Source organism: Triticum urartu, chromosome 6A (assembly GCF_056163025.1).
Source record: "Triticum urartu cultivar PI428250 chromosome 6A, HENAU_Tu73, whole genome shotgun sequence".
In the NCBI taxonomy this organism is placed as follows: Eukaryota; Viridiplantae; Streptophyta; class Magnoliopsida; order Poales; family Poaceae; genus Triticum; species Triticum urartu.
The window spans coordinates 455,308,841-455,333,715 of record NC_141878.1 but is presented as its reverse complement, the minus strand read 5'-3'; the positions used below and the strand labels follow the sequence as shown (position 1 = coordinate 455,333,715).

At 45.8% G+C, this 24,875-nt stretch overlaps 1 long non-coding RNA gene across 1 annotated transcript; it reads right to left on the bottom strand.

Annotated features, from left to right (window-relative positions):
* Positions 1-5,311: 5,311 nt before the first annotated feature.
* Positions 5,312-23,585, bottom strand: LOC125514035 (uncharacterized). Its single transcript, XR_015608478.1, has 3 exons — positions 22,468-23,585; positions 22,280-22,359; positions 5,312-5,791 (listed from the first exon to the last, which is right to left on the bottom strand). It is a non-coding gene; the product is annotated as an uncharacterized LOC125514035 (long non-coding RNA).
* Between the last annotated feature and the right edge of the window lie 1,290 nt (positions 23,586-24,875).

The following is a 24,875-nucleotide window of genomic DNA, read 5'->3' as shown; positions in this document are numbered from 1 at the left end:
GACGGCCTATGCCGCCACCGCGGAGTGCGTGCAAGCCCTGAGCTCCTCCACCTCCGGCAAGTGCGTTTGCGTCATGCACCGGGAGCGCAGCAGGCCACGGGCCAGAGCTCGACGCTGGCGCATGGCAACTGTTCGACGGAATGCCCACTAGATGGGAAAAAAGGAAGACGAGGAGAAAGAAGAAGGGCGAGGCCACGCCTTGGAAGACCGAATGCACAGCTTCCTTCGTCATCGTCATCTCGTCCTTCCCTATCTCTCGTCGAAGTAGGGCATGGTGACCACGCCCTGGAAGCCAGTGTCGGCACATCTACGGTGAGCACATGCCGGGCGCCATTGTGCATGCCACCTCGGGCTCCGGCGTGTGCAGCAGAAGCAGGCTGAGCACGTCTGCGTGGCTCGCGGGAGCGTCGAATGCCGTCGTGGTGCTGACAACCAGTATGTAGACGAGCCTTTGGCATTCATAGCCAGCCTTCGTGTGCGTGTTGTGTTTCCAGCCGGTTGGCTGCGTGCATGGGAGTGGTGCGATTCTGGCTGGTGGTAAATCAATTAGCTTAGCTAGCTTCGCACTGGTGGATTGTTCAAGTTGATTGCTGCTCTAAACGTGTGCGTCTTGCTGTATCAATCAGAGCTAACTACGTTTGTGCAAGATGGACAAGGCGGAGGAGCATAGTTGTATAGAGGCGAGGCCACGGGCCCACGGCTGCCAGCGGCCACGGCCGGAGCAGACGCACGTGGGCCGTGGCGAGGTGCTCGATAGAGAGGGGAAGAAGACGAAGGTGAGGTGGACAATGAGGTGGCGAGGTCAACGGTCAAAACCATACCATGTCAGCACAAAACCATCCAAAGCAGTTTGAGGGATTAAAAATATCCAGTTTTAACAATTGAGGGACTAGATTTTATTGGTTTTAGAGTTGAAGGACTATTTCTAAACTATCGGAATAGTTGAGGGACGAAAAATATACTTATCCCAAAGTAGAATGAAGGCTATGCAGATGACAGTGATGGCAGAAAGCCAGAAAAAAGATAATGAGGGAGCAATGTGGACCGAAAGGGAAGGAAGGAGAGGGAAGCAACATCGTGAACTGTGCCTATAGCGTGACATTGCACTATAGTTCAACCCTTGGTTAGATCCAAGAGAAATACTATGACTTTGGATTCTGGCAGAAGCTAGCAACTGTAATGGACATGTTTATGTCAAGGTCAGCCTTCAGTAGTACTAACATATATGGATGCTTAATTATCAAGGAAAGTCATTGATGTACTACAACCAATCAACTATGTCATGCTAGCTTCTCGTTCAGTTCTTAAATCACTCACTAATCCCCTAAAGTGCTAATCAATGAGAATATGGCGTTGTTTGCTTCAGAGAGCATGAGAAAATCATGAAGTGAGGCTGGACAAAAGGAAGTGTTCATGTGAGGACCTGAGTTGAAGATGCGGACTGACACCGGTTAGCTACATTAGCATCTACCTCTACCGTTGTGTATGTAGATATTTGTATCTCTTATTCACCTTACGTGGGAGGATGCCCCATGGCCCCAACCTGCTGCAGGAGCCAAGAGGAGATTGTGGTGAGAGGAAATGTTATCAAAGAGAGAAGTCTGAGGTCTGCAAGTTTGTGGCCATCCGGTTTGAAAGAAGAATGTCCCGCTACGACGGGAAACCGAGCGGGAAGGGACGGGCCTGGTAGGTAAAGGGATAAGTGTGTCGTGGGATGGGGGTTTTGTGGGACCTCCCGAGACAAGATGGTGAATAGTTCGGACAAACATGTTTCTTTCTCACATATAGGTTGGATTGGTGGAGCCCGGACTGTACATGTTGGATTTTGGGGAGCCAGTTTGATGTCCAAACATGGCCAGGTGTACGAGGGAGAAATAAGCTTTGGCCTTGAAGACGAGGTTAATTATTTGTTTGATTCATTTTTATGCATTGTAGTCCGTAGCAACGCATGGACATTCTACTAGTAATTCTATGCGACCTGGGTCGCACGGAGCGATGGTGAGACCCTCTCCAGTTGTTGACACATGGCAAAACCGAATCTCAAAGCACGTTCGCCAGTTCCCTCTAAAAATCGTGAATCCTAACTTCCAGCTGCCCTGCCAAATCCAATTCCCTTTTCTTTCTCCCGCTCGCTCACCGTGGCAGTCGCCACTGCCCCCGCCGACTCCGCACCGTCACCTCCGGTGCTCTACCCGGCGTTCCTCGGCGCCCCGACAGCTCGCCTTGAGGCGTAACTCCTCTTCTCTTTTCTCCGGCTCACCAACGGACGAGCCAACATGCTCTGAACTTGAAGTTATTTGCAAGATTCAACGAGCAGGTCAACTTACAGTAGCTAGGACACATCCGGCGGAGCCAAGCCGAGGAGGGCGGCCATGGAAGGAGAGTAACACACCAGCACGCGAGAAGCTTGGCCATAGCCAAGGGGCGCGTGCAGCCCGCGTGCGCCGGGGTCGGTGCGAGTGGAGGCGCCCAGGAGCATCGCCATGGCCAGCAGGAAAAAGTAGCTGGGGAAGTGACCAGGAGCTGGGCCGCAAACGGGGATGGATCACGTCGATCTGGGGTGGTGTGCTTGGCGTCGAGCAGCACACCACCAGCGATGTGGCGCACCCGCGGCTGGAAGTTGGGGGCCTTCGAGATTGAATTGGGTTTGCAAACAAGAAATTTGGGAACGAGAAGGTATTGCCACTGGCTGCTGCTTTGAGATTCATGCAACCACGCGTCGCCTGCAGGGGAGGGTCTCACGATTGGCTTCCTACGACCCGGGTCACATAGGATTATTTTCCCAACCTAACCACATCATCCATTATTTTTTCATTTAACTAATTTCTATTAGGCATCTAGACTTGCATGTCGCCGCTCTGTTTCGAGTCCTAAATTACCATCGAAGTTGTCAATTCGCAAACAGGGAAGAAAGCCATCGGCAACAGATCTTTGCGTGTAGTCCGTCTCCGGTCCGCGGCACCTCTCCTCTGCCTCTGCCGGTGCTGCCCGCTGCCTCCACTCCTCCTTCGCCCCCACCCCGCTGTCCTTACCGATGTCTTTGGTGGCCTATGTTTGTGGGCGGAATCAGACCGGCCGATAGAGTCTCTCCTGGAAGGATGCTCTACCCGACGACTCAACCATGGAGTGGATGCCGCGTCGGCCAAGTGCCCAGCCGGTGGACACCTTTCTTTTCGGCCTTCAAGGTATGTGCTGATGGTAATGCAGGGTAGGGCCTCCATTGGCAGCCATGGCGCACCAGCGTTGGATCGACCTCGAGTTTCCTTTAGAATTACAGGGTGCTTCACCCGAGAACCAACACAACCTCATGCATATGTCAAAGGGGAGTTGGAGAAATAGCAGGAAAGGCAATTCCCACAACCTCACTAATTTTTTTTTGTTTTACCACATTCTATCTTAAAACGCTTGATTCTAGTGCATTGGTTGTTTCTTCATCAGGTTACTAATAGCATGGTCTAATCAATTGCGGCCCACCTTTTCCTTGAAAAGTATGGAAGACTGTTCACTTCATGTTTTCCTTACGGGGATGATCACTACCAAATCTCCTGGCTTACAGTACCAATTCAATAGCCCAAGTGTGTTTTTATCATTCTCTCTTATTAATTATTTCATGCTTCACTGGTTTTCTGCTTTCAATTTTTAAGCAATTGCTTTTAGTTTAGCCTTCTACTATTATATTATGCTTATCCCGCACCCACTATTTCTAAGTTGTACTCCTATTTGGTAAGCTTCATCCTCATGCCCACTAAGAAAGCCCGATCAATTAGCACTAGCCTATGTTTATTTCAGGATTTTCTGATTGTAGGATCTTGCTATCACTGCCGTACAAAGTAACTAGATAGGTATCTCTCCACATATACAAATCCGTTTATATTTCTCAATTCTAATATTTTTTATGTGCAACAAGTCAGTGTCTTGGCTAACAGCCTAACACATCAGCCATCACAGGAAACAGCCAGGGCCATTGCCGCCATAATGTCGGGTCCTTCTCCATGGGATGTTTTTAGCCAAGCCTACTATTTTGGAGCGCCGGGAACTACGTGGTGCCGCTGGCCGTGTATAGCTATGTGCAGTTTGGATTTGCCTAGATGATGTTCTTGAGAGAAGTTTTGGTCGCTTTCACATTATCTGTGACGGCAATTTTTTGTATCTCCGTCTCACTGTCTACAAGGCTTTCTCGCAATAAAGAGGGTGTCACAAGGCGTTTGATGAAAGCCCAAGTAGGCTTACGTGTCAAAATGTGTATATGTAAATTTTAGAATCCCTCAGTCTCTGCTATAGCTGTTCATAATTTGCATTTTTGGAATAAAATAAGTTCAACAAGTATGTTCCTAATCCACATTTTGTTTCATTGATTCATAGTTATCAATCAGCTATCCACACCTTGCTCTCAGGTTTCTTTAATTCATAAGCATATAGTAGTGCTGCACAACTCTGTACTTGAGCCATGGTCAAGTATCACTCAAACATATGTTACTTCTCCAAAAAATACTTCTCGGTATATACTTCTTTGTATAGTTAGTCAATTGTAAGCATTGCATTTTTGCGAATTTGGATCCAAAAAAGTTACAAAATTATCTCCTCACCATATACAACATGTAAACTGTTTTCCTTACACTTTCAGATTAATTACAGTTCCATATGTTTTATCAAGTGAGCCTTCTCCATGCTAATAAATCTACGTTAAACATAGAGGTTGTGCAGCCCATTAGGTACATGTGAATTTTTTTATTTTCCCTTTTGAAGGCATGAAGGCAAAAGGGATCTTAATTCAGAAACCATAGCAGTATAAGTACAGTCTGTAGCAACTACATGAGAGATCTGGTCCATTTCCTCGGAGCTCCACACACCTTAGGTACCAATCTGGCGGATATAAGACGCAATCTCATGGGCTACAAAGATATGATCTCTTCTGATCTCAAGAAAAATATAATTGGAAAATGCTGGAATTTTGCACCCCATATCACTACAAATAGCACCAAGCCACGACATGTCCTGTCGTTTGTTCTTCAGAACAGAAACAAACCAGCAGTTACTTTAAATGGTGATGGGCACACCCACACGACCCACATCAAGGCAAGCTCCATAGAAGCACTTGGAGCTTCAGCTTCCTTTGCATCATGACATCTAACAAGGACTCTATGTGTATATATGTGTATTTTGAAATTAGTTACCAAGGTCTATGATTGATTGCTGCATATGTTCGCTAATTCCGGTTTTCTTTCCTTGACCTTCTGACCTGGCTGCAATTTAATGTTGCTTTACTTCCAAAACCATTCCTCTTCCTATTTAACCCTAAACCAATGCAGCATACAAAATTCCACAACAATGCGTGGGGTATTCTCTAATTTGATAAGCACCTTAAATCCATACAAAACATGCAAAAGAAAATGTACCTACTATGTTGACAAACCTAAGCTAGCCTACTACCCGTCGTTGTTGGGGATGTCGACAATGTCCTGTGGCACCTCGGCTTAGAGAGACCGGAACACCCCGTATTCCAGCCCAAAGATTAAGTCTTCTGGAATACGGCACTGCTTGGCATAGAACAAATCAACTTTTCATTACAAATGATACAGATACAAGGGTTCCGATATCACAACAAATTACGTCCGCATGGAGACACTATGCCTGCTCAGGTTGCTCTATGCTAGCAGTAGAACAACTCTTAGCAGCGGAATGACGACGAAAGCGATGGATATCACTCCGCAGGGGCTCTGGCTGGAACGCTTATCCTAGCCCACAAACTCGGGATCCTCGGCAGTCAAGCAAACACGGCATGACCTGCAAACTGGATGACACACCAGGTGAGTACTTTGAATGTACTCGCAAGCTCACAACAACCAAAAGCAATCAAGACAAGCAACAACATGACATTTACACGTTAATCATCCATGATAAGCATGATACTACTAGAACAACAAGAACAAGGCATGAGCATGTTAACCATAGCACAACTAAAACCATATGAGATGAACATAGCATGAACTTATGAGCATGATGATATTAGCATGCATCATGTTTAAACTATCATGATTCAACTTACTCTGTTCGTGGTTACCTTGTAACCACCACATGTACCACTTACCATCGTGGACATCACACGATCACCTCAGGATCAAATCAAGCTTGGTATTAACAATACCGTAGTAATCATTTCCTGACCACAAGAAGCTTGATCCTTACCCGTGATTATCGCATACCACCACAAACATCAACCAGCCTCGGTATCCACGATACCACTGTGATCCTCTCATGATCACATAAAGATCAACCAACTTCTTTCCTCATTGAACCTGGGTTGTTATTATTCAAATTTTTATTACTGTTGACCCATAGTGTAACCTACTACGAACTGGGCCCATATCCGTGGGCACGGCTATCGATAGATTATACACTCTACAGAGGTTAGTACATTGTACCGACACCATGGAACCCAAGCCTCGTACTCCCATTTGAGTGGACCAACAGCGTTCCGACAAAACCGATCTATTGCATGACACTCTCCCGGCCACTCCGACCAACTCCTCTTTTGGGCTAAGTCATGGGTGGCCTCGATGTCACCTCGTGACACCCAACGACCACCGTCGTGGCAAAACATAAACGGTCCCAAACGGGGACAAAATCGCGCAAACAAATCGGGCACACAAGGCTTATACCGGCCTACCTGATCAGGGTAGCGCACATGTATAACCTTCCCTAGTTGGAGGCACCGGCGAGAGGCGTGACAATAAACCCAATCAGCCCCCCCCCATAAGGCAAGTGTGGCTGCACTGGCCAGCTCGATTCGATGGCACTATGACTCAGCCAATAGATGTTCAAGTTGTATTAAAGTCCGATTTAACGTTAATGTAATTAGTCGGGTCACAATAACATGATGGACTAACAATGCATATGAGCAGGATATCAACATGAGCATGAGTGAGCAACATCACTATTTAACATATCAGCAACAACAAATCATTTACCCTCCTAGATGCACATGAGCATGGCATAGCAATGATCACAATTATAATAAAAACACTACATATGAACATAGCATGACCACTAGCATTGGGAATATTTACCAGAAAAGAACATGATAATAATACTAGCAAGTAACCATTTAAATAATAGATGCAAAATGATCATATCATAAAGATAAGCATGGATTCACGAGCATATATAGTGATAGCAAAAGTTTGTGATGTTCTTCTACCGGAGCATGGAGACCCTTTATATAGTGATAGCAAAAGAGCCCGTACGTTGCACGGTGTATGCATAATCTAGTCACCGATGCTTCACTACGGAGCAAACACCGGACTTCAAGCCCCCTCCTCTTGTGTCGGTCATGGATGTCGCTGAGTTGAGCCACTGTGACATAATAAGGCAGTGACTGAAAACTGTCATCTTCCTGAGAAGTGGGAGGGCGACTCCTACTCGTGGCTAGAATTTCCTCCTTTTGATATGTCCATATATACATGTTAAATTGTTAATGTTAATAATCTCACGCTTATAGTGAATCAGTATATAATTGCATATATCATGAATAGTCTAGAGGTTTGGAGGGGTTCTAGAATAATCTGTTTCCCGGAGAAAAGGAGAAACATCTGGACTATTAGTGTTTTGGAGGTTGGTTGGGCACAATACGTCTCTGTAAGTGCATCTAGTGCCACGCCTAGTTGGTTTTGGAGTATTGACGACAAACCTAGTTGAGGGACTAACGTGTTTGTGAGAATTGCAGGAAAACACAGGTAGAAGTCCCTCATTGATTCGGTTTTATTACCAGAGATGACCCCTAAAAATGTACGAAGACATTGAAGACAATGGTGGTTTTTGAAGATATTCATATTGAAGACAATGACATGAGAAGACTCCCTATGAAGCTTATGGAACTCGAAGACTTAGATCCTTCGTGGTTTTATTTCATTTATGTTGTGTCATAGGAATCACCGTACTGTTAAGTGGGGTCCAAGAGAACCAGTCAGAATGACTAAAGTGATGCCTAATTCAAATCCTATGTCTTCAAGCGAAGACTTTGAGAGAAAATCTTGTCCAGAGTCAGACAAGTCAGCTTTACTTGTAGCCCAAGTAAAGTTGCCGTGTGAGTTCAAAATTTGACCGTTGGTACACGTGTCAGTTCCTTAGTGACCTAGGGTCATTTCGAACAGATCAGGTCGGGTTGCCAAGTGGCTATAAATAGTCCACCCCCCCACAACCATAAACGGTTGGCTGCTCAGATTTCAGTGCACGGCTTTTGTCGTTTGAGAGCAACCCACCTCGAAGCCTTTGAAAGAAAAATTCCTAGTGAGGAGAAAAGCCCTAACCACCCAGAGCCAGAGTAAATTGGGCATCACTTAAGTCTTCTTGTCTGTGTGATCTGAAGACTTATTACACTTGAGGACTGTGCATCCTTCAGACGGTTAGGCGTCGCGTTCTGAGCATCCAAGAGAAATTGTGGATTGCCGGTGAATGAAGTCTGTGAAGGTTTGGGAGTCTACCTTGAAGACTTACCAGAGTGATTGGGCGAGGTCTGTGTGACCTTAGCTCAAGGAGAAAACGGTGAGGACTGGGTGTCTTGGACTAAGTGTCCTTGACTGGGTGTCCGGGACTGTGTGTCCTTTGGTTTAAATACCTAGCCGCTCCAACCAGACGTACAGTTGTCACAGCAACTGGAACTGGTCCAACAAATCATTGTCTTCAACGTGTCACTGGTTTCATCTTCACTTCCTTTTACTTACAGTTATTCATTGTGAAGCCATTGCATGCTTGCTTTATCTTTTGTCTTCACAACATGAATGTATGATCTGTTTGGCTTCATAACTTCTTCCTACCTGATCCTTATTACACTGAAGCTGTTTGTCATTGTGCTTTCACTCTATTGAATACATGACCATGGCTGGCCTAGTGTAATCTAACTTCCGCTGCATAGTAATAGGCATAATCTTCACTGTTTGTCTTCATAACTCTCACGTTTTGAAGACTTTCATAAAAATCGCCTATTCACCCCCCTCTAGTCGATATAACGCACTTTCAATTGGTATCAGAGCAAGGTGCTCCCTTATTCTGTGTGATTCGGTTTAACCACCTGAAGTTTTAGCTATGTCGACTGCAGGGATAATCAAAGTCTCCGCTGCTTGCCCCGTCTTCGATGGAACTGAATATCCCTACTGGAAGAATAAGATGCGCATGCATCTTGAAGCCATTGACGTTGACCTATGGTATGTCGTCGAAAACGGCATTCCCAAGGCTGGAGAAGGTGTCACTACTGCTGATGTCAAGAAGTTCGTTCAACTGGACTCTACTGCCAAGAATATCATCTGTGGTCATCTGACCAAAGGACAGTATGGCCGTGTGAGTGCCTTGAAGACATCCAAACTAGTCTGGGACTGGCTCTCCAAAGTTAATGAAGGCATATCAACCCAGAGAGATCAAAGAATCAGTGTCCTTCGCAATCTCTTCAACCGCTTCAAGCGAAATGACAATGAGAATGTCCAGCACACCTTTGATCGGCTCACTGACATCACAAATGAGCTTCAAGCCCTCGGCGCTACTGAGATCACCAAACATGAAATCGTCAAGACGCTGCTGAGATCACTTGATAGTTCGTTTGACATTCTGGCCCTGATGATTCAAGAACGTCCTGATTTCAAGACACTCGATCCGTCTGACATACTTGAGAGGCTCAACACACATGAGTTTCAGCTTTCTGAGAAAAGAGATATCTACGGTCCAAACTATGGGCGAACTCGTGCTTTGAAGGCAAAAGCTGTCTCCTCATCTGAAGAAGAATCTGACTGCAGTTCTGATGATCCTGAAGACATTGGAAGAGAACTTGCAATGCTAGTGAAGAAGTTCCAAAAATTCACCAAGAAGAAAGGCTTCAGAAAATCTTCACGATCAAGCTCAAGGAATGATGAAGTTTCTGCTCATGACTACAAGAAGAAAACATGTCACAAGTGCAAGAAAACTGGACACTTCATTTCTGAGTGTCCACAGTGGGACAATGAGAACAGAAGGAAGAAGAAGAGCAAAGAATATGATTCTGACGACAAGAAAAAGAAGAAATACTCAAAGTCTTCTTCCAAGTCTTCATCAAAGTCTTCATCACACAAGAAGAGCTCATCTGGCAAGGCACGTGCGTTTGTTGGCAAGGAGATGGATTCGGAGAAGGAGTCCGCATCTGAGGAGGCAGAGGTGGAGTCTGAGGAGGAGTCTGATTCTGGCATTGCGAGTCCGGCTAAAGCATACGTCGCCAAGTCCATCTTCAACACTGAAGACAATGACTGCAACACCGACACCGACGCAAATGATAAGAACGACTCCACTCCTACCTACTGCTTCATGGCACGCGGTGCCAAGGTAAACACACGTACTACTCACTATGAAACATCTAGTGACGATGACTCTGAATGTGATTCAAAACCTAGCTACAGAACACTTGCTAAAATTGCAACTGAACAACAGAAAGCCATGGAACATATTCAAAAACTGTTAGACAGAAGCGATGATCTGTTGGGTGCCGAAATGACTCGTTCTGAATCCTTAATTGAAGACATAAAAAATCTTCACGTTAAGTATCAGGAACTTGAAGATCGTCTTGAGACTCTCTCAACTACTCATGAAAAGCTCTCCTATGATTATCTTCAAAAGAAGCAAGATCTTGAGAAGTTGAGAGCGGATCATGAAGATCTTCAAAAGGAAAATGAGTCACTTCGCTCCGAACAGATCAGTCCCGCTCAGGAAGGATTTGAACCACCATGTCTTAAATGCATTGAGCGTGATAATGCTAATTCTGTTGCTGAATATTCCACTGCTACTACTGTTGCAATATCTTCAACTGTTAACGTGGTAACTAACCCCTCTTCTGAGGATACCACTGCTATTGCTGATGAGAATGCTAGGTTGAAGACATTGCTTGAAACAGGAATGTACAAAAGTCTGAAAGGGCATCAGACACTATGTGATGTCCTTAAGAAGCAGATTCTGAACCGAAACCCTAGGAAAGAGGGTGTTGGGTTCGTGAGGAAAATTAATGCAGATGGCTCTTACTGGAAACCTGAGCAGTACCCCAAAACCACATGGGTTGCTGCAAAGGAACTTTCAGCAGATCCATCCAATTTATCTGGCTTCACTTGTGCTAACCCTATTATCATTGATGAATCCTTTGATGCAAACTATAAACTGTTTAAGAATCAGAATGGTGAAGTGTTTGCCAGGTACATTGGTACTAACTGCAGGAATAGACCGCCTATGAAGAAGATCTGGGTTCCGAAAACATGTCTGGAAAATCTTCCTGTGAATGTCTTCATGACACCTCACTTGAAGAAGACAAACCTCGGTCCAAAGGCTTCATACAGACAGAGGACTCACCTGAGTCACACTAACGCAAATGTTTTGCAGGGAAACCATACTCAGGCATATGAATATGAGAGCGGTTCATCGAACCGTCATGTTCATATGACCAAAAATTATTCTGCCTATGCCTATGAGTATTATTGTCCCCCTGCTAGACTGTTTGCTAAGGCTTCAAAGCCAAAATTCTCAGATGCTGCACTTAGACTTATAGCTTCTAAGCCACCCTTGAAAATGTGGGTGGTTAAGAAAGCTTAACTCTCTTTTGCAGGGAAAGGTCTCCAGCACAAAAACAAAATCTTCTGATGATATTGCTGGGGACCATAAAAATCTTGTGGGGCGCAAGATAAACTGCCCAAATGGCATCATTATGTACTTCGTTCCTGAATCGCATGCTACTCTCCCTATTAGTCCTAATCTAGATCTAAGTTTTCATAATCCACTGGTTCGTCAAATGTTTATGCTTCACAATACCCTTCGTGAAGCCTATCCCCCTAACTGCACTGTAGGGTACGACACCAGTAACTTCAAAGTCTTCAGAATGGATTATTGACAGTGGGTGTACAAATCACATGACTGGCAAAAGAAGCCTTCTCATGGACTCAACTTTACGTCCATCCGACAAGAGCCACATTACATTTGCTGACACTGGTAAAAGTAAGGTATTGGGTCTAGGTAGAGTTGCAATCTCAAGGGATCAACACATGGATAAAGTCATGCTTGTTGAATCCCTTGGCTTCAACTTAATGTCTGTCTCAATGCTTTGCGATTTGAATATGATTGTAATGTTTGGCAAATATCGCTGCCTGGTGCTAATGGAATCTGACAAATCTCTAGTGTTTGAAGGGTATAGGAAAGGTGATTTGTATGTGGTAGATTTCTCAGCAGGACCACAACTTGCAGTATGTCTTCTTGCAAAAGCTTCAGAATGCTGGCTTTGGCATCGAAGGCTTGGGCATGCTGGCATGAGGAACCTCCACACCCTTGCGAAGAAAAAGCACGTCATAGGCATCGAGGGCGTCAAGTTCAAGAAAGATCACTTATGCGGTGCCTGTGAAGCAGGAAAGATGACAAGGGCAAAACATCCTTCGAAGACAATCATGACTACTACACAACCCTTCGAACTGCTTCACATGGATCTTTTCGGTCCCACTCACTACTCAACTTTTACTACTTCTGCATGCCTCTATGGCTTCGTAATTGTTGATGATTATTCTAGATATACTTGGGTGCACATAATCCTTTACGAGACTGAAGTGCAGGATGTCTTCAGACGCTTCGCAAATCGAGCTATGAACAATTTTGGCGCCAAGATAAAGCACATCAAAAGTGACAATGGCACTGAATTCAAGAACACTGGCCTTGATACATATCTGGACACCTTGGGGATCACACATGAATTCTCAGCTCCATACACGCCACAGCAGAATGGCGTCGTCGAACGCAAGAACAGAACACTCATTGAGATGGCCAGAACAATGCTAGATGAATACAAGACTCCCAGAAAATTATGGACTGAAGCCATTGATACTGCATGCCATACAATCAATCGTGTTTATCTTCACAAGCTTCTGAACAAGACATCTTATGAGCTCCTAACTAGCAAGAAGCCAAATGTCAGTTACTTCAGAGTATTTGGCGCAAAATGCTGGATCAAGGACCCACACCACACCTCAAAGTTTGCACCAAAAGCACATGAAGGCTTCATGCTTGGATATGGAAAGGATTCGCACTCCTACAGAGTCTTCAATCTCTTCCACTACAAAGTGGTTGAAACAGTGGATGTGCGGTTTGATGAAACCAATGGATCACAAAGAGAGCAATTGCCAAATGTGCTAGATGAAGCTCCAGCTAATGAATCAATCAAGCTTATGGGAACTGGAGAGATTGTACCTTCTGAAGCTCATCCTGAAGAAGAACTTATCATCTCAGCACCTGATCCACATGAAGACAATGCTCAGCCTGAAGATATACCTTCAAATGACCACATAGATCAGCAAGAGCAAAGTCTTCGCCCTACACACCCTCGTGTTGCAAATGAAGTACAAATTGACAAAATACTTGACAGCATCAATGCACCTGGTCCACTCACTCGTTCAAGGGCAACTCAGCTAACAAACTTCTGTGGGCATTTCGCATTCGTCTCAATATCAGAACCCAAGAAAGTTGAAGAAGCCTTCATGAAACCTGAATGGATTCAAGCTATGCAAGAAGTGCTTCAACAGTTTGAGCTGAATAATGTATGGGAACTGGTTAAGCGTCCTAATCCACGGAAGCACAACATAATAGGCACCAAATGGATATACCGCAACAAGCAAGATGAGCATGGTCAAGTTGTCAGAAACAAAGCTCGTCTCGTTGCTCAAGGATATACTCAAGTGGAGGGCATTGACTTCGATGAAACATTTGCTCCTGTGGCTAGGCTTGAAGCCATACGCATACTGCTGGCCTACCCAAATCATCATAACATACTTCTCTATCAGATGGATGTGAAAAGTGCCTTTCTCAATGGCAAGATTGAAGAAGAAGTGTATGTTGCACAACCACCTGGCTTTGAAAATCCAAAACATCCTGATATGGTATACAAGCTCAACAAGGCACTGTATGGCCTCAAACAAGCCCCTAGGGCCTGGTATGATACACTCAAGCACTTTCTGAAAAGCAAAGGCTTCATACCTGGTTCCCTAGATCCCACTCTTTTCACGAAGACATATGATGGTGAACTATTTGTGTGCCAAATATATGTGGATGACATTATCTTCGGCTGCACCAATCAGAAGTATAGTGAAGAGTTTGGATATATGATGCAAGAGCAATATCAGATGTCCATGATGGGGGAGCTGAAGTTCTTCCTCGGTCTTCAAATACGGCAACAACGCAACAGCATCTTCATATCTCAAGAGAAATATCTTAAAGAGTGCCTGAGGAAGTTCGGTATGCAAGACTGCAAAAGCTTCACAACACCAATGCCAGCCAAGCATCATCTGGGTCCCGACGACAATGGTAAAGAGTTCGATCAAAAGGTATACCGCTCCATGATTGGGTCTTTGCTTTATTTATGTGCATCTAGGCCAGATATCATGCTTAGTGTTTGCATGTGTGCTTGATTTCAAGCGACACCAAAGGAGTCGCATCACTTAGCTGTGAAGCGAATTCTTCGATATTTGGCTCACACCCCAACTCTAGGATTATGGTATCCAAAGGGCTCAGAGTTTGATTTGGTTGGATTTTCGGATGCTAATTATGCTGGTGACAAAGTTGATCGCAAGTCTACATCAGGCACATGTCACTTTCTGGGACGATCACTTGTATGTTGGTCTTCAAAGAAGCAGAACTGTGTATCACTCTCCACTGCTGAATCTGAATACATTGCTGCTGGATCTTGCTGCGCTCAGCTTCTGTGGATGAAGCAAACACTCAAGGATTATGGCATTCATCTGAAGCAAGTGTCACTTTACTGCGACAACGAAAGCGCCATCAAGATTGCCAACAACCCAGTTCAGCACTCGAAGACAAAGCACATTGAAATTCGTCATCACTTTCTCAGAGATCATGTTGTGAAGGAAGACATTGATATCATACACGTCAACACTGAAGAGCAATTGGCAGATATCTTCACCAAGCCCTTGGATGAGAAGAGATTTTGCAAGTTACGGTGTGAGCTAAATATCTTGGAATCCTCAAATGTCCTGTGATCAGGCACACATCCTAACACTTAAGCATATTGATGACTTAGATGTGCAACACACGAAGTAGCGTATATCTTCAAACAATGAAGACATACATTCTAAGTGTGAGTATATTAATGTGGAATTTGACTTCGGAGCGCCATGATAATTGTGCGCCGTGTCTGGATCTAATACTTCCTATACGGTGGGTAACGCCACCACCAAACGTTCCATTTTAAAGTGTTTCTCTCATGGCGTTACCTCTCAATGTCTTCACATTTGGTTTGGCTTCATTCTCAATATGTCTTCATGATTATCTTTACTGCGTTGATTATATGGATATATATGTACTGATGTTCTGTCCTCTACAGCATTCACTTATAGCTATGTCTTCTTGGTTGAATCTTTTGAACTAAGTGAATGTGATCGGACCCTAACCTCTCTATGCTTTCTATCTCAAACTCTATCTCTCCAAGTCATATGCATTCTGTTGAAACTGTCAAATGTCTTCACTGTGTCCTTGTCGGCTGAAGACATAGTCACAACCATACAAGTCCGTTTTTAATGCTCATTCCTCCACATAAGATCCGGAGAAGCAGGAACGACCGCCCGACAATTTAGGCATGCGTGGGATGTGGAACAAATCCCAATCTTCCTCTAACTGTCCACGCGTGCCTCAAATGCGAACCGGCAGGGGTACCTGCGTAATAGCGCAGTGCCGCCTCTATCCCTATAAATACACGATTCACTGCGGTCATTATCTCCTTCTTTCACCCTCGCACGAACCCTAGCGCCACCGCTAGCACTCGACGACGCCGGCGACGAAGCGCTTCACTGCCGCAACCTCTCAGACACCGTTTTCACGCCGACAGCGGACATCGCTCTCTCCGCCGTCGCCGTAGGTGTCTTCCGTCGCCAAGTTAGGGCACGGAGGATCGAACTGCTCGACCTCAACTCTCACTTCGTCTAGCAGTTCCAAGTGTGGTAAATAAAACCTCTTTTTACAGCCTCTTTTGATCCCATAGTTCAGTCACTTTCTGCCATAAGGAGTTTCTCTTCACATCAGTTAGTTATCTCACTACATCTCATGACATGCCTAGTATATTCACTTGTGCTTCATAAGGTAGTTAGATTCCTCACTTGTACTGATCTGTGGGTTCGTACAAATCTGGAACCAACTTCTTATCTATGAGTGAATGTCTTTGCACAATGAGGTCTATGTCTTCTAAACCGACTTATCTTCAAAATCTTCTGAGAATGCATATGACCTCTTCCCCTTCCCTCGCACCTTAATGCTGTCACAGGTACATGTCCGTGGGAGAATCCTTTGGTTCTCATAGTCTGCATTCATTTGCAGAGTACTTACAGCATCACATCAACTCTCCTGAAGCCAGTTCTTGCAAAAGGAAGCCTTTGAAGCCTTTGAACATCTTGAAGCCTTTCAAGTTATTCATGGCTTCAGAAACAACAGCAGGGAAGGGAGGCAGACAGCGACGTGGTGAAACGTCAAAGATTTGCCTGATGAATTGGCAGAGATGTACAAAACTGATCCTGAAGAAAGCTATGGTCAGCGCAAGACACGAATCCAATGGATTCGAAGATATTAGGCAGAGCAATGGTTCCACTACCGCTTCGTCACTCAGGAATATGCGGAGAAGTGCGCCATCAAGAGACCGTGGGGAGACGTACTATACAAAAATCTCGTACCCAGGTCCAGAGTCGAAGCCATTGCTCAAGGCTTCTATCCATGCATGGTGAGAGGACCAAAGCCAGCTGAAGCACATCCGTCATCACTTCTCTGGTGCCACGATGATAATCTCTTTAAGCGCAACTTTCAGTTTGCACAACAATCAGCGAAGATAAATAAGAAGAAATTTGGGCTTGACTTCAACCCCGGTCCCTCCTCACCAAGGGCAGATGGCACACGCGGCGCCGATCCCAATATCATCGGGCCGTATGCAAATCTAGCAGGCCTCATCACTCGCATCCTAGTCCAAGGGACTGCTGTGAATGACCCTCCAGCAGATACTGAGTCAGATGACGCCCCTGCTGCTCCGAAGCCAAAGCAGAAGAAGCCAAAAGCTCCAAAAGCTTCAAAGCCAGCCGCTTCTCCCAAAATCTCACGAGCGAAGCCATTGGCAACTGCACCTCCTGAAGCCAGTGTGCAGTCTGAAGATATATCACGAGTCTCCAAGCCCCAAGAAGCTAAGAAGCCTCAGCCACACACAGGCAAAGAGCTCACAGCTACTGCCATTCTGCGCTGCGAAAATATTGATCTATCAAGCGATGAAGATCTTGGAGATGACGCACTTGAGCAGCTCATCAACAGCAAGGAGGAGGCTGAAATCTTCAACAATCTGCCTCTGTTTGATGTCGCCGTCATCCACAGCTTCATTGATGAATGGTTTGACACACCAGACATAAGCTTCGATGATCTGCAGCTACCAATAGGCCTCAGCGTTGCCTTTCAAGGTGCAATTGCTTCAGAACTTGCAATAGCCCAGCGAATTGTAGAACTGAAGCAGAAAATTGATTATGAAAAGGCTCAGTTCAAGAAGCACGTGGCCAAGCTCAGCGTGCAAGAAGTGAAAAACTTCAAGATCATGTTGCATGAGCTGAAAGAGAACTTTCTGAAGACGCGTGCTGAAGCTCAAGGCTCGCGAGAGCGCATGAAGACTTTGGCTGATCGCTGCGTGCAGGCCTACAATGAGGGAGAGAAGCGCAAGGCACTTGGGCGTCCCGGCATTGACCCCAGGATGGCCGCGAAGAAGAAAAAGAAGGCTGCTGTGCCTGAACCTGAAGCGCCAAGGTCAGAAACTGCTCCGATTGTCTTCCCCGCTGCAACGACTGGCTCGAAGCCAAAGAGTCGATCAACCGCCTCACAGCTCAAGAAGACACGGACTGCAGAGGCTGAAGCTAAGAAGAGAAAACACTCTGAAGCCTCTCCTTCTGAACCCATCATCAAGAAGCGCAAGACCAAGAAATCTCGGACTGCTCCCACAGAGCCCTTGACAGTTGAACCCCTCTCCGTCCGCTATCCTGAGCAGATCGTCAGTTGACTGTGCATGAACCCAATGCTGAAGACATTCCAGCAGACGAACCCAAGGCTGCTGAAGACATTGGCCTCCAAGACAATGTGCAAGGTGATGCAGCCCTTCCTCAGCTTGAGACAAGCGAACTGATCAGTATTGGTCGTCCATTGACGCCAATCACACAAGATGCATCATGGGCAGATCGCCCACAGGAGGAAGATGAGCCCCAACCCACTACAACTCCAACGGCGCCTACATTCCGTAGGCTTCGCAAAGGGCCAAGGGCTCAGGCTGCTGACGACATTCCGGCTGCATCAGCCGAAGAGCATGCAGAGATACCACAAGCTCCAACTCCCCCACACCAACAAGAAGCAGTTCTCCAGGAGAACGTGCCTGAGTCCGCAAATGTTGAGGCTGCCACAAACAACGCCGAAGCAAATGTGGAGCCCAACCCAACAATAGCTTCAGAAGACAATGAAGCTACTGCTCCTGAACATTCTGTGCCTGAGTCTGCTGCCGGACCATAATTCAACTATCATATTGCGTACAGACCCGAGGTCCAGAAGCCGATCCCACGACTGCCAAGGTTCCCAGGTCCTGCATCAGCTCCTGGTTCCTTCAACATCAACGGCTTCAGGGCAGATAACACGTTTTTCGACCGCTCCAAGAACCCTTATTCAAGGGAACGGATTGTATCAGATAGGTTCTGGAGCCATCAACAGCGCAGCTATTATTCATGCATCCTATACAACCAAGGCCGCATCTTTCCTCACAAGCACCTTGAGGTTGAAGCTGTTGCTGGTCTGCCTGGTCTAGAAGAAGCACTGGATTGCTTCAAGCAAGTGGGTTTGCTGCCATTTATCACTGATGAAGAGCACTGGAACGAAGAGCTTCTGCTCCAGTTCTATGCCACTTTGCATATCAAAGGCTATAACAGAGATCCGAAGACATGGATTCTGGAGTGGATGACAGGCAATATCCATCATGAAGCCAATGCTTTTGACCTAATTGAGCTTACCGGCCTTCCCACTCCTGGCGAATTCTTTGAAGAAGGGTGCCAACTCCATCCTGAAGCAATTGAGAGCATATTTCAGCGTCCTGAGCCAGATATGATTCAGATGCTCTCAATAATGAAGCCACTGCCTCCTAATGCACCCTATCCAACTAGGTTCTTCGTTGAAGACTTAGAGTACCTGCCCAAAACAATATATCACATCATAAGGCGGACTCTATGGCCTGTAAAGGGACACTCTCGATATGCAACAATTGATGGTGCAATGAAGACTCTCATCTTCTGCATTCTTCATGGCAAATGCTTCAATGCACAGGATCTCTTCATCCGTCACTTTGCAGCATCTGCCTCAGAACTGTTTGGATTAAAGTTCTATGCTCCTTGGGTTATGAGGCTGATCAAGCTTCACTCTGCAATCTCCTATCAACCCTCAGCCCGCAACCATAGGATATTTTTGCCAGATGTGGACACATCTGCTGAAGCAATATATCCAGAGCCTGGCAAGCAACCATTAAGTCTTCAAAATGCAGAACACCAGAGCTTCACTCAAAATATTGAAGGTGTTGAAGCTCTCTCCCGAGTGTATCCAATGGCTGGCACCACACGTGCCCCTGCATCAACTGAAGCCACTTGATAGCACAGCTACCAAGAGACCCAAGAAGCGCGCTCGAGCACTCAATGACCGAGAGCTTCTTGTGGCTCTTCACCAAAAGCAAGATAGGCATCACGACTGGCTCAAACGGCAGATGAGAAGCATCATGCAAGACGTCAATCGCATCAGAAATCTAGCAACCAAGAATGCGTTTGTCGCACACGAGACCTGTCGCCGCACTTGGAAAGGCCTCACCATGATGAGCAATGAAGCTGAACTGCAAGAGGATGGCTTCAGAGAGAGATTCTAATTTGACTCCACGCCTCCAAGAAGAGCTGTGATGCGAAGCACACCATCCCTTGAAGAGTCAGAATTCTCTTCTTCTGCTGCCACCGTGTCTGCCCGGATTATTGAAGAAGACGACGACGCGACATCATCTCCACCTGCTTCAACACACGTCGAATCTGCACCAAGCTCATCTGCACCGCCACCAAACAACTCCACCGATCCTGCTGCGCCTGGGAACGCGTAGAAAACTCTATGTCTTCAAACCTTTTTGGTCATCACTGACAAAAGGGGGAGAAGCATGATGTTTATAGTCTTCAAGCGGGTCACTTGGGCGGGTGCCTTTATATTTTGCTACATTTTGCTTCGTGCTTACAACTCCCGTTTTTGCTACATTTGCTTCTTTGAGTTGTAACACTTAGCCTTGATGGCCGTCTGCTACCTGTTTGTCACTCCGTTATGCGAAGATAAATTCCGCATGTGCGACGATAAATTCCGCACTCATCTCTTACTGCAGACGTCCATTTTCCATTATGCATGTCATTATCTTCATATACTTTCACATGCATAGTGGATTGTCATCATAAGTTGAAGTGGATCTCCACAAGTACAACCTGCCATGTGCATTTGCATTCAAAAGGCAAATTACTTATATGCACATCTTCAGGGGGAGCCCTTGCAACTTATGAAGACAAATTCCTTTACTATCTCACAAATTATGTTCCCCGTTGAAAACTTCAACTAGTTTGTCATCAATCACCAAAAAGGGGAAGATTGTAAGTGCATCTAGTGCCACCCCTAGTTGGTTTTGGAGTATTGACGACAAACCTAGTTGAGGGACTAACGTGTTTGTGAGAATTGCAGGAAAACACAGGTAGAAGTCCCTCATTGATTCGGTTTTATTACCAGAGATGACCCCTAAAAATGTACGAAGACATTGAAGACAATGGTGGTTTTTGAAGATATTCATATTGAAGACAATGACATGAGAAGACTCCCTATGAAGCTTATGGAACTCGAAGACTTAGATCCTTCGTGGTTTTATTTCATTTATGTTGTGTCATAGGAATCACCGTACTGTTAAGTGGGGTCCAAGAGAACCAGTCAGAATGACTAAAGTGATGCCTAATTCAAATCCTATGTCTTCAAGCGAAGACTTTGAGAGAAAATCTTGTCCAGAGTCAGACAAGTCAGCTTTACTTGTAGCCCAAGTAAAGTTGCCGTGTGAGTTCAAAATTTGACCGTTGGTACACGTGTCAGTTCCTTAGTGACCTAGGGTCATTTCGAACAGATCAGGTCGGGTTGCCAAGTGGCTATAAATAGTCCACCCCCCCACAACCATAAACGGTTGGCTGCTCAGATTTCAGTGCACGGCTTTTGTCGTTTGAGAGCAACCCACCTCGAAGCCTTTGAAAGAAAAATTCCTAGTGAGGAGAAAAGCCCTAACCACCCAGAGCCAGAGTAAATTGGGCATCACTTAAGTCTTCTTGTCGGTGTGATCTGAAGACTTATTACACTTGAGGACTGTGCATCCTTCAGACGGTTAGGCGTCGCGTTCTGAGCATCCAAGAAAAATTGTGGATTGCCGGTGAATGAAGTCTGTGAAGGTTTGGGAGTCTACCTTGAAGACTTACCAGAGTGATTGGGCGAGGTCTGTGTGACCTTAGCTCAAGAAGAAAACGGTGAGGACTGGGTGTCTTGGACTAAGTGTCCTTGACTGGGTGTCCGGGACTGTGTGTCCTTTGGTTTAAATACCTAGCCGCTCCAACCAGACGTACAGTTGTCACAGCAACTGGAACTGGTCCAACAAATCATTGTCTTCAACGTGTCACTGGTTTCATCTTCACTTCCTTTTACTTACAGTTATTCATTGTGAAGCCATTGCATGCTTGCTTTATCTTTTGTCTTCACAACATGAATGTATGATCTGTTTGGCTTCATAACTTCTTCCTACCTGATCCTTATTACACTGAAGCTGTTTGTCATTGTGCTTTCACTCTATTGAATACATGACCATGGCTGGCCTAGTGTAATCTAACTTCCGCTGCATAGTAATAGGCATAATCTTCACTGTTTGTCTTCATAACTCTCACGTTTTGAAGACTTTCATAAAAATCGCCTATTCACCCCCCCTCTAGTCGATATAACGCACTTCCAGTCTCAGTCTCAATCTCAACCTTATATTTCAGATCGAACGGTATATATAGCCTGAAGGCAGACACACCATCATCATCAACTCGTATTTTTATAGGAGTAAAGATTCATAAAATATTAACATGCACAAACAATTTATTATTTTCAAGTAGGAAACCATGGCTACTGCAAGACCATTATGCAAGTGGCTGTCGTGGCTTGCCTGGGAATGAAGAGCTCACCGGAAAGAAGTGCGCAAGGATCACGAAAAGATTTGCCGGAAACAGTTCTTTCTCGGAGGGGCTAGATAAGGGCAAGGGTAATATGGTCATTTCCAGTATGTGAACACATAGTGAAAATGGTACCAACAGAATGGGCTTGAGGAGACAAAGATGTGGGCTTTAGATTCACCTGATTCGGAGCTACGGTCGCGGAGATATAGACGTTTGAAGTCTAGGGACCAATCTGTAAAAGAAACTTCACCAACAGGTCCCTGTCTGGAAAAACTGAAAACACATTCAGTCAAAACACGCTTTGTGCAAAGGAAAACACACTTTCAGCCGTAGTACAAAGGAAATACGCTTTCCTGGGTGGAAAATACATTCGTGCCTAAATAACAACCGAAGTGCGCTTTTGAGAGGGGGAGACGGATCTTACAGAGTGCGCTTCCACTTATGCACCTGGGCCCATACTGGTCAACAACCAAAGGCCGACAAGTGGGGCCGAGGGGGGAGGCGGGGCCCGCCTGGCCAGCTGGGCGGGGTGTCGTCGTCTTCATCTCGATCGCCCATGGAGCAGAGGGAGGCTGCGGTTGCCGGCGCTCACCCGGCCGGCTCCGGTGGAGCTCGGACCACCGGAGCGCTCAGCGGAGAGCGCCGCACCCGCATGGAGGGAACTCGCCCACCGGAGAGCCCTGGAGCAAGGAGAGCTTCGGCCGTGGCGGAGGAAGGCGTCGAGCACCGGAGGACTCGCGAGCAGAGGCCATTGGAGGAGTAGGAGAGGTGCAGGGCTGGCTCCGGGGTGGTTGTGGAGGCCTCTGGTGGTGGTTTAGTGGAGGGAGAAGCTCTGCGTTGAGCGGATTTAGGAGGAGGATGCTGGCGGCCATGGTGGCAATGGAGGGGAACAGGGGCTCCTCGAGCTCGGTGGAGTGGTTGGGCGGGGTTATGGGAGGATGAGGACGCTGCTGGGGAGCTCGAAGAAGTGCGGGGTGACCTATTTATAGCTCAACTGAGCCAGGGGTGAGCTCAGCCGTGGTGATGCGTGTGCCGTCGCGCTGGCGCAAGCAGAGCCACGGGGAGGGAGGGGAGGCATGTCCAGAGGCTTCACGGGGGAGTAGGAGAACTCGAGCGAGCTCGAGAAGACTCGGGAGAGCACAGGCAAGCGTACATGGTGACGACAGGGGTAGCAGATCACGAGCGCGCTCGATGGCGACCTAACGACATCGTGATAGGATGGGGCAGGGGCAGGGAGGTGACCGCACGAGCATGAGGGAGCTGTTGGACATGCCTAGGCACACGAGAACGATGAGCAGAGGAGGGGTCAGGACTAGAAGACGCGGCCAACGGCGGCAGAGCGTGCGCACTGTTATGCCAGTAGCGCGGTCACCGTGTGCACCAACGCATGCACGATGACTAAGCTCGGTCGACCGTGTTGAGTGTGTTGTCCTTCCAACATAGATCATTTCTGTGGTGATTACTCGATCAGGGGCACTATGGTTAGATGGGAGTGATCACCTGAAGTTTGCTGTAGCAAACTTGACTGCATCACTATGATCAACATGGAAGGGCTAAGGGACAAACTTGATGTCTTGGGAGGTTTAGGATAGGAAAAACTACATTCATATTAATTTGGAGAAGATTAGGACCCATATTTAATATAGTTGCTTTGCAACTACCAAATCTGGTCCAGAAAATGAATCATGAAGTGGCACTCATATAGAGTGTTGCCTTGGGCTGAAAATGGGCATGGAAGGATGATTTAGGCATATGAAGGTGACATAATAATTCCATACCATTTGGACAAGCCAAAGTGGTACTTCCTTCATCATGCACCTCTTTGAACAGAATCTAAAAAAATAGCTGAGGGAAATTGGATAGATAAAATGAGCCAAAATTTGGTGGAGATATGTTATATGTGTAGGAGCATGTCCTGGTAAATGTTCAGCAATAATGAAGCAATATAAACTATAGTTGCTTCACAACCTGAAAATCGGACGAGAAACCAAGATTTGATGCTGAGCTCACATAGAGTGATGACATGAGCTCAAATTTGGAGGAGAGTCATTATTTGAGAATACTGAGGATCTTGCAAAATTTCAGCTCATTTGGATTGTACTTCCTTCACAAGGCCTCTGCTTAAACAGAAACTTTGAAAAATTGCTTAGGAATATTCACTGGGCAAATTGAGTTGAATTTTGACAGGAGGCAATGATATGGATAGGAAAGAGTGCCAAAAAAGTTTGGGGGCAAACAAGCAAAGGTAAATGACACTTCCTTCTCAAAAAGTCACTTAGGGCAGAATAGGAAAGGAATATTTGTGAATTATGTTTGAACACGACAAGGAAGGATTTTGACATATCTTTGAAAGATATGTCCCAAAGGATTTGTGATAATTTTGTGGGAGTCAAAAACACGAGAGAAAGGTAGGTTGCTTCACAACCTAGGGAAAAAGGATTATTCCTTTAATAGAAAAAGGAATATTCCCAATAAAAAGGATATTGAGATTTGGGCAAGGATGAAAATGACATGATCTTGGGATGGTTATGAGGATGACAAGCCACTTTGGAGACTGAGAAGAGGTGATCTTCCTGAGTTTCTAGA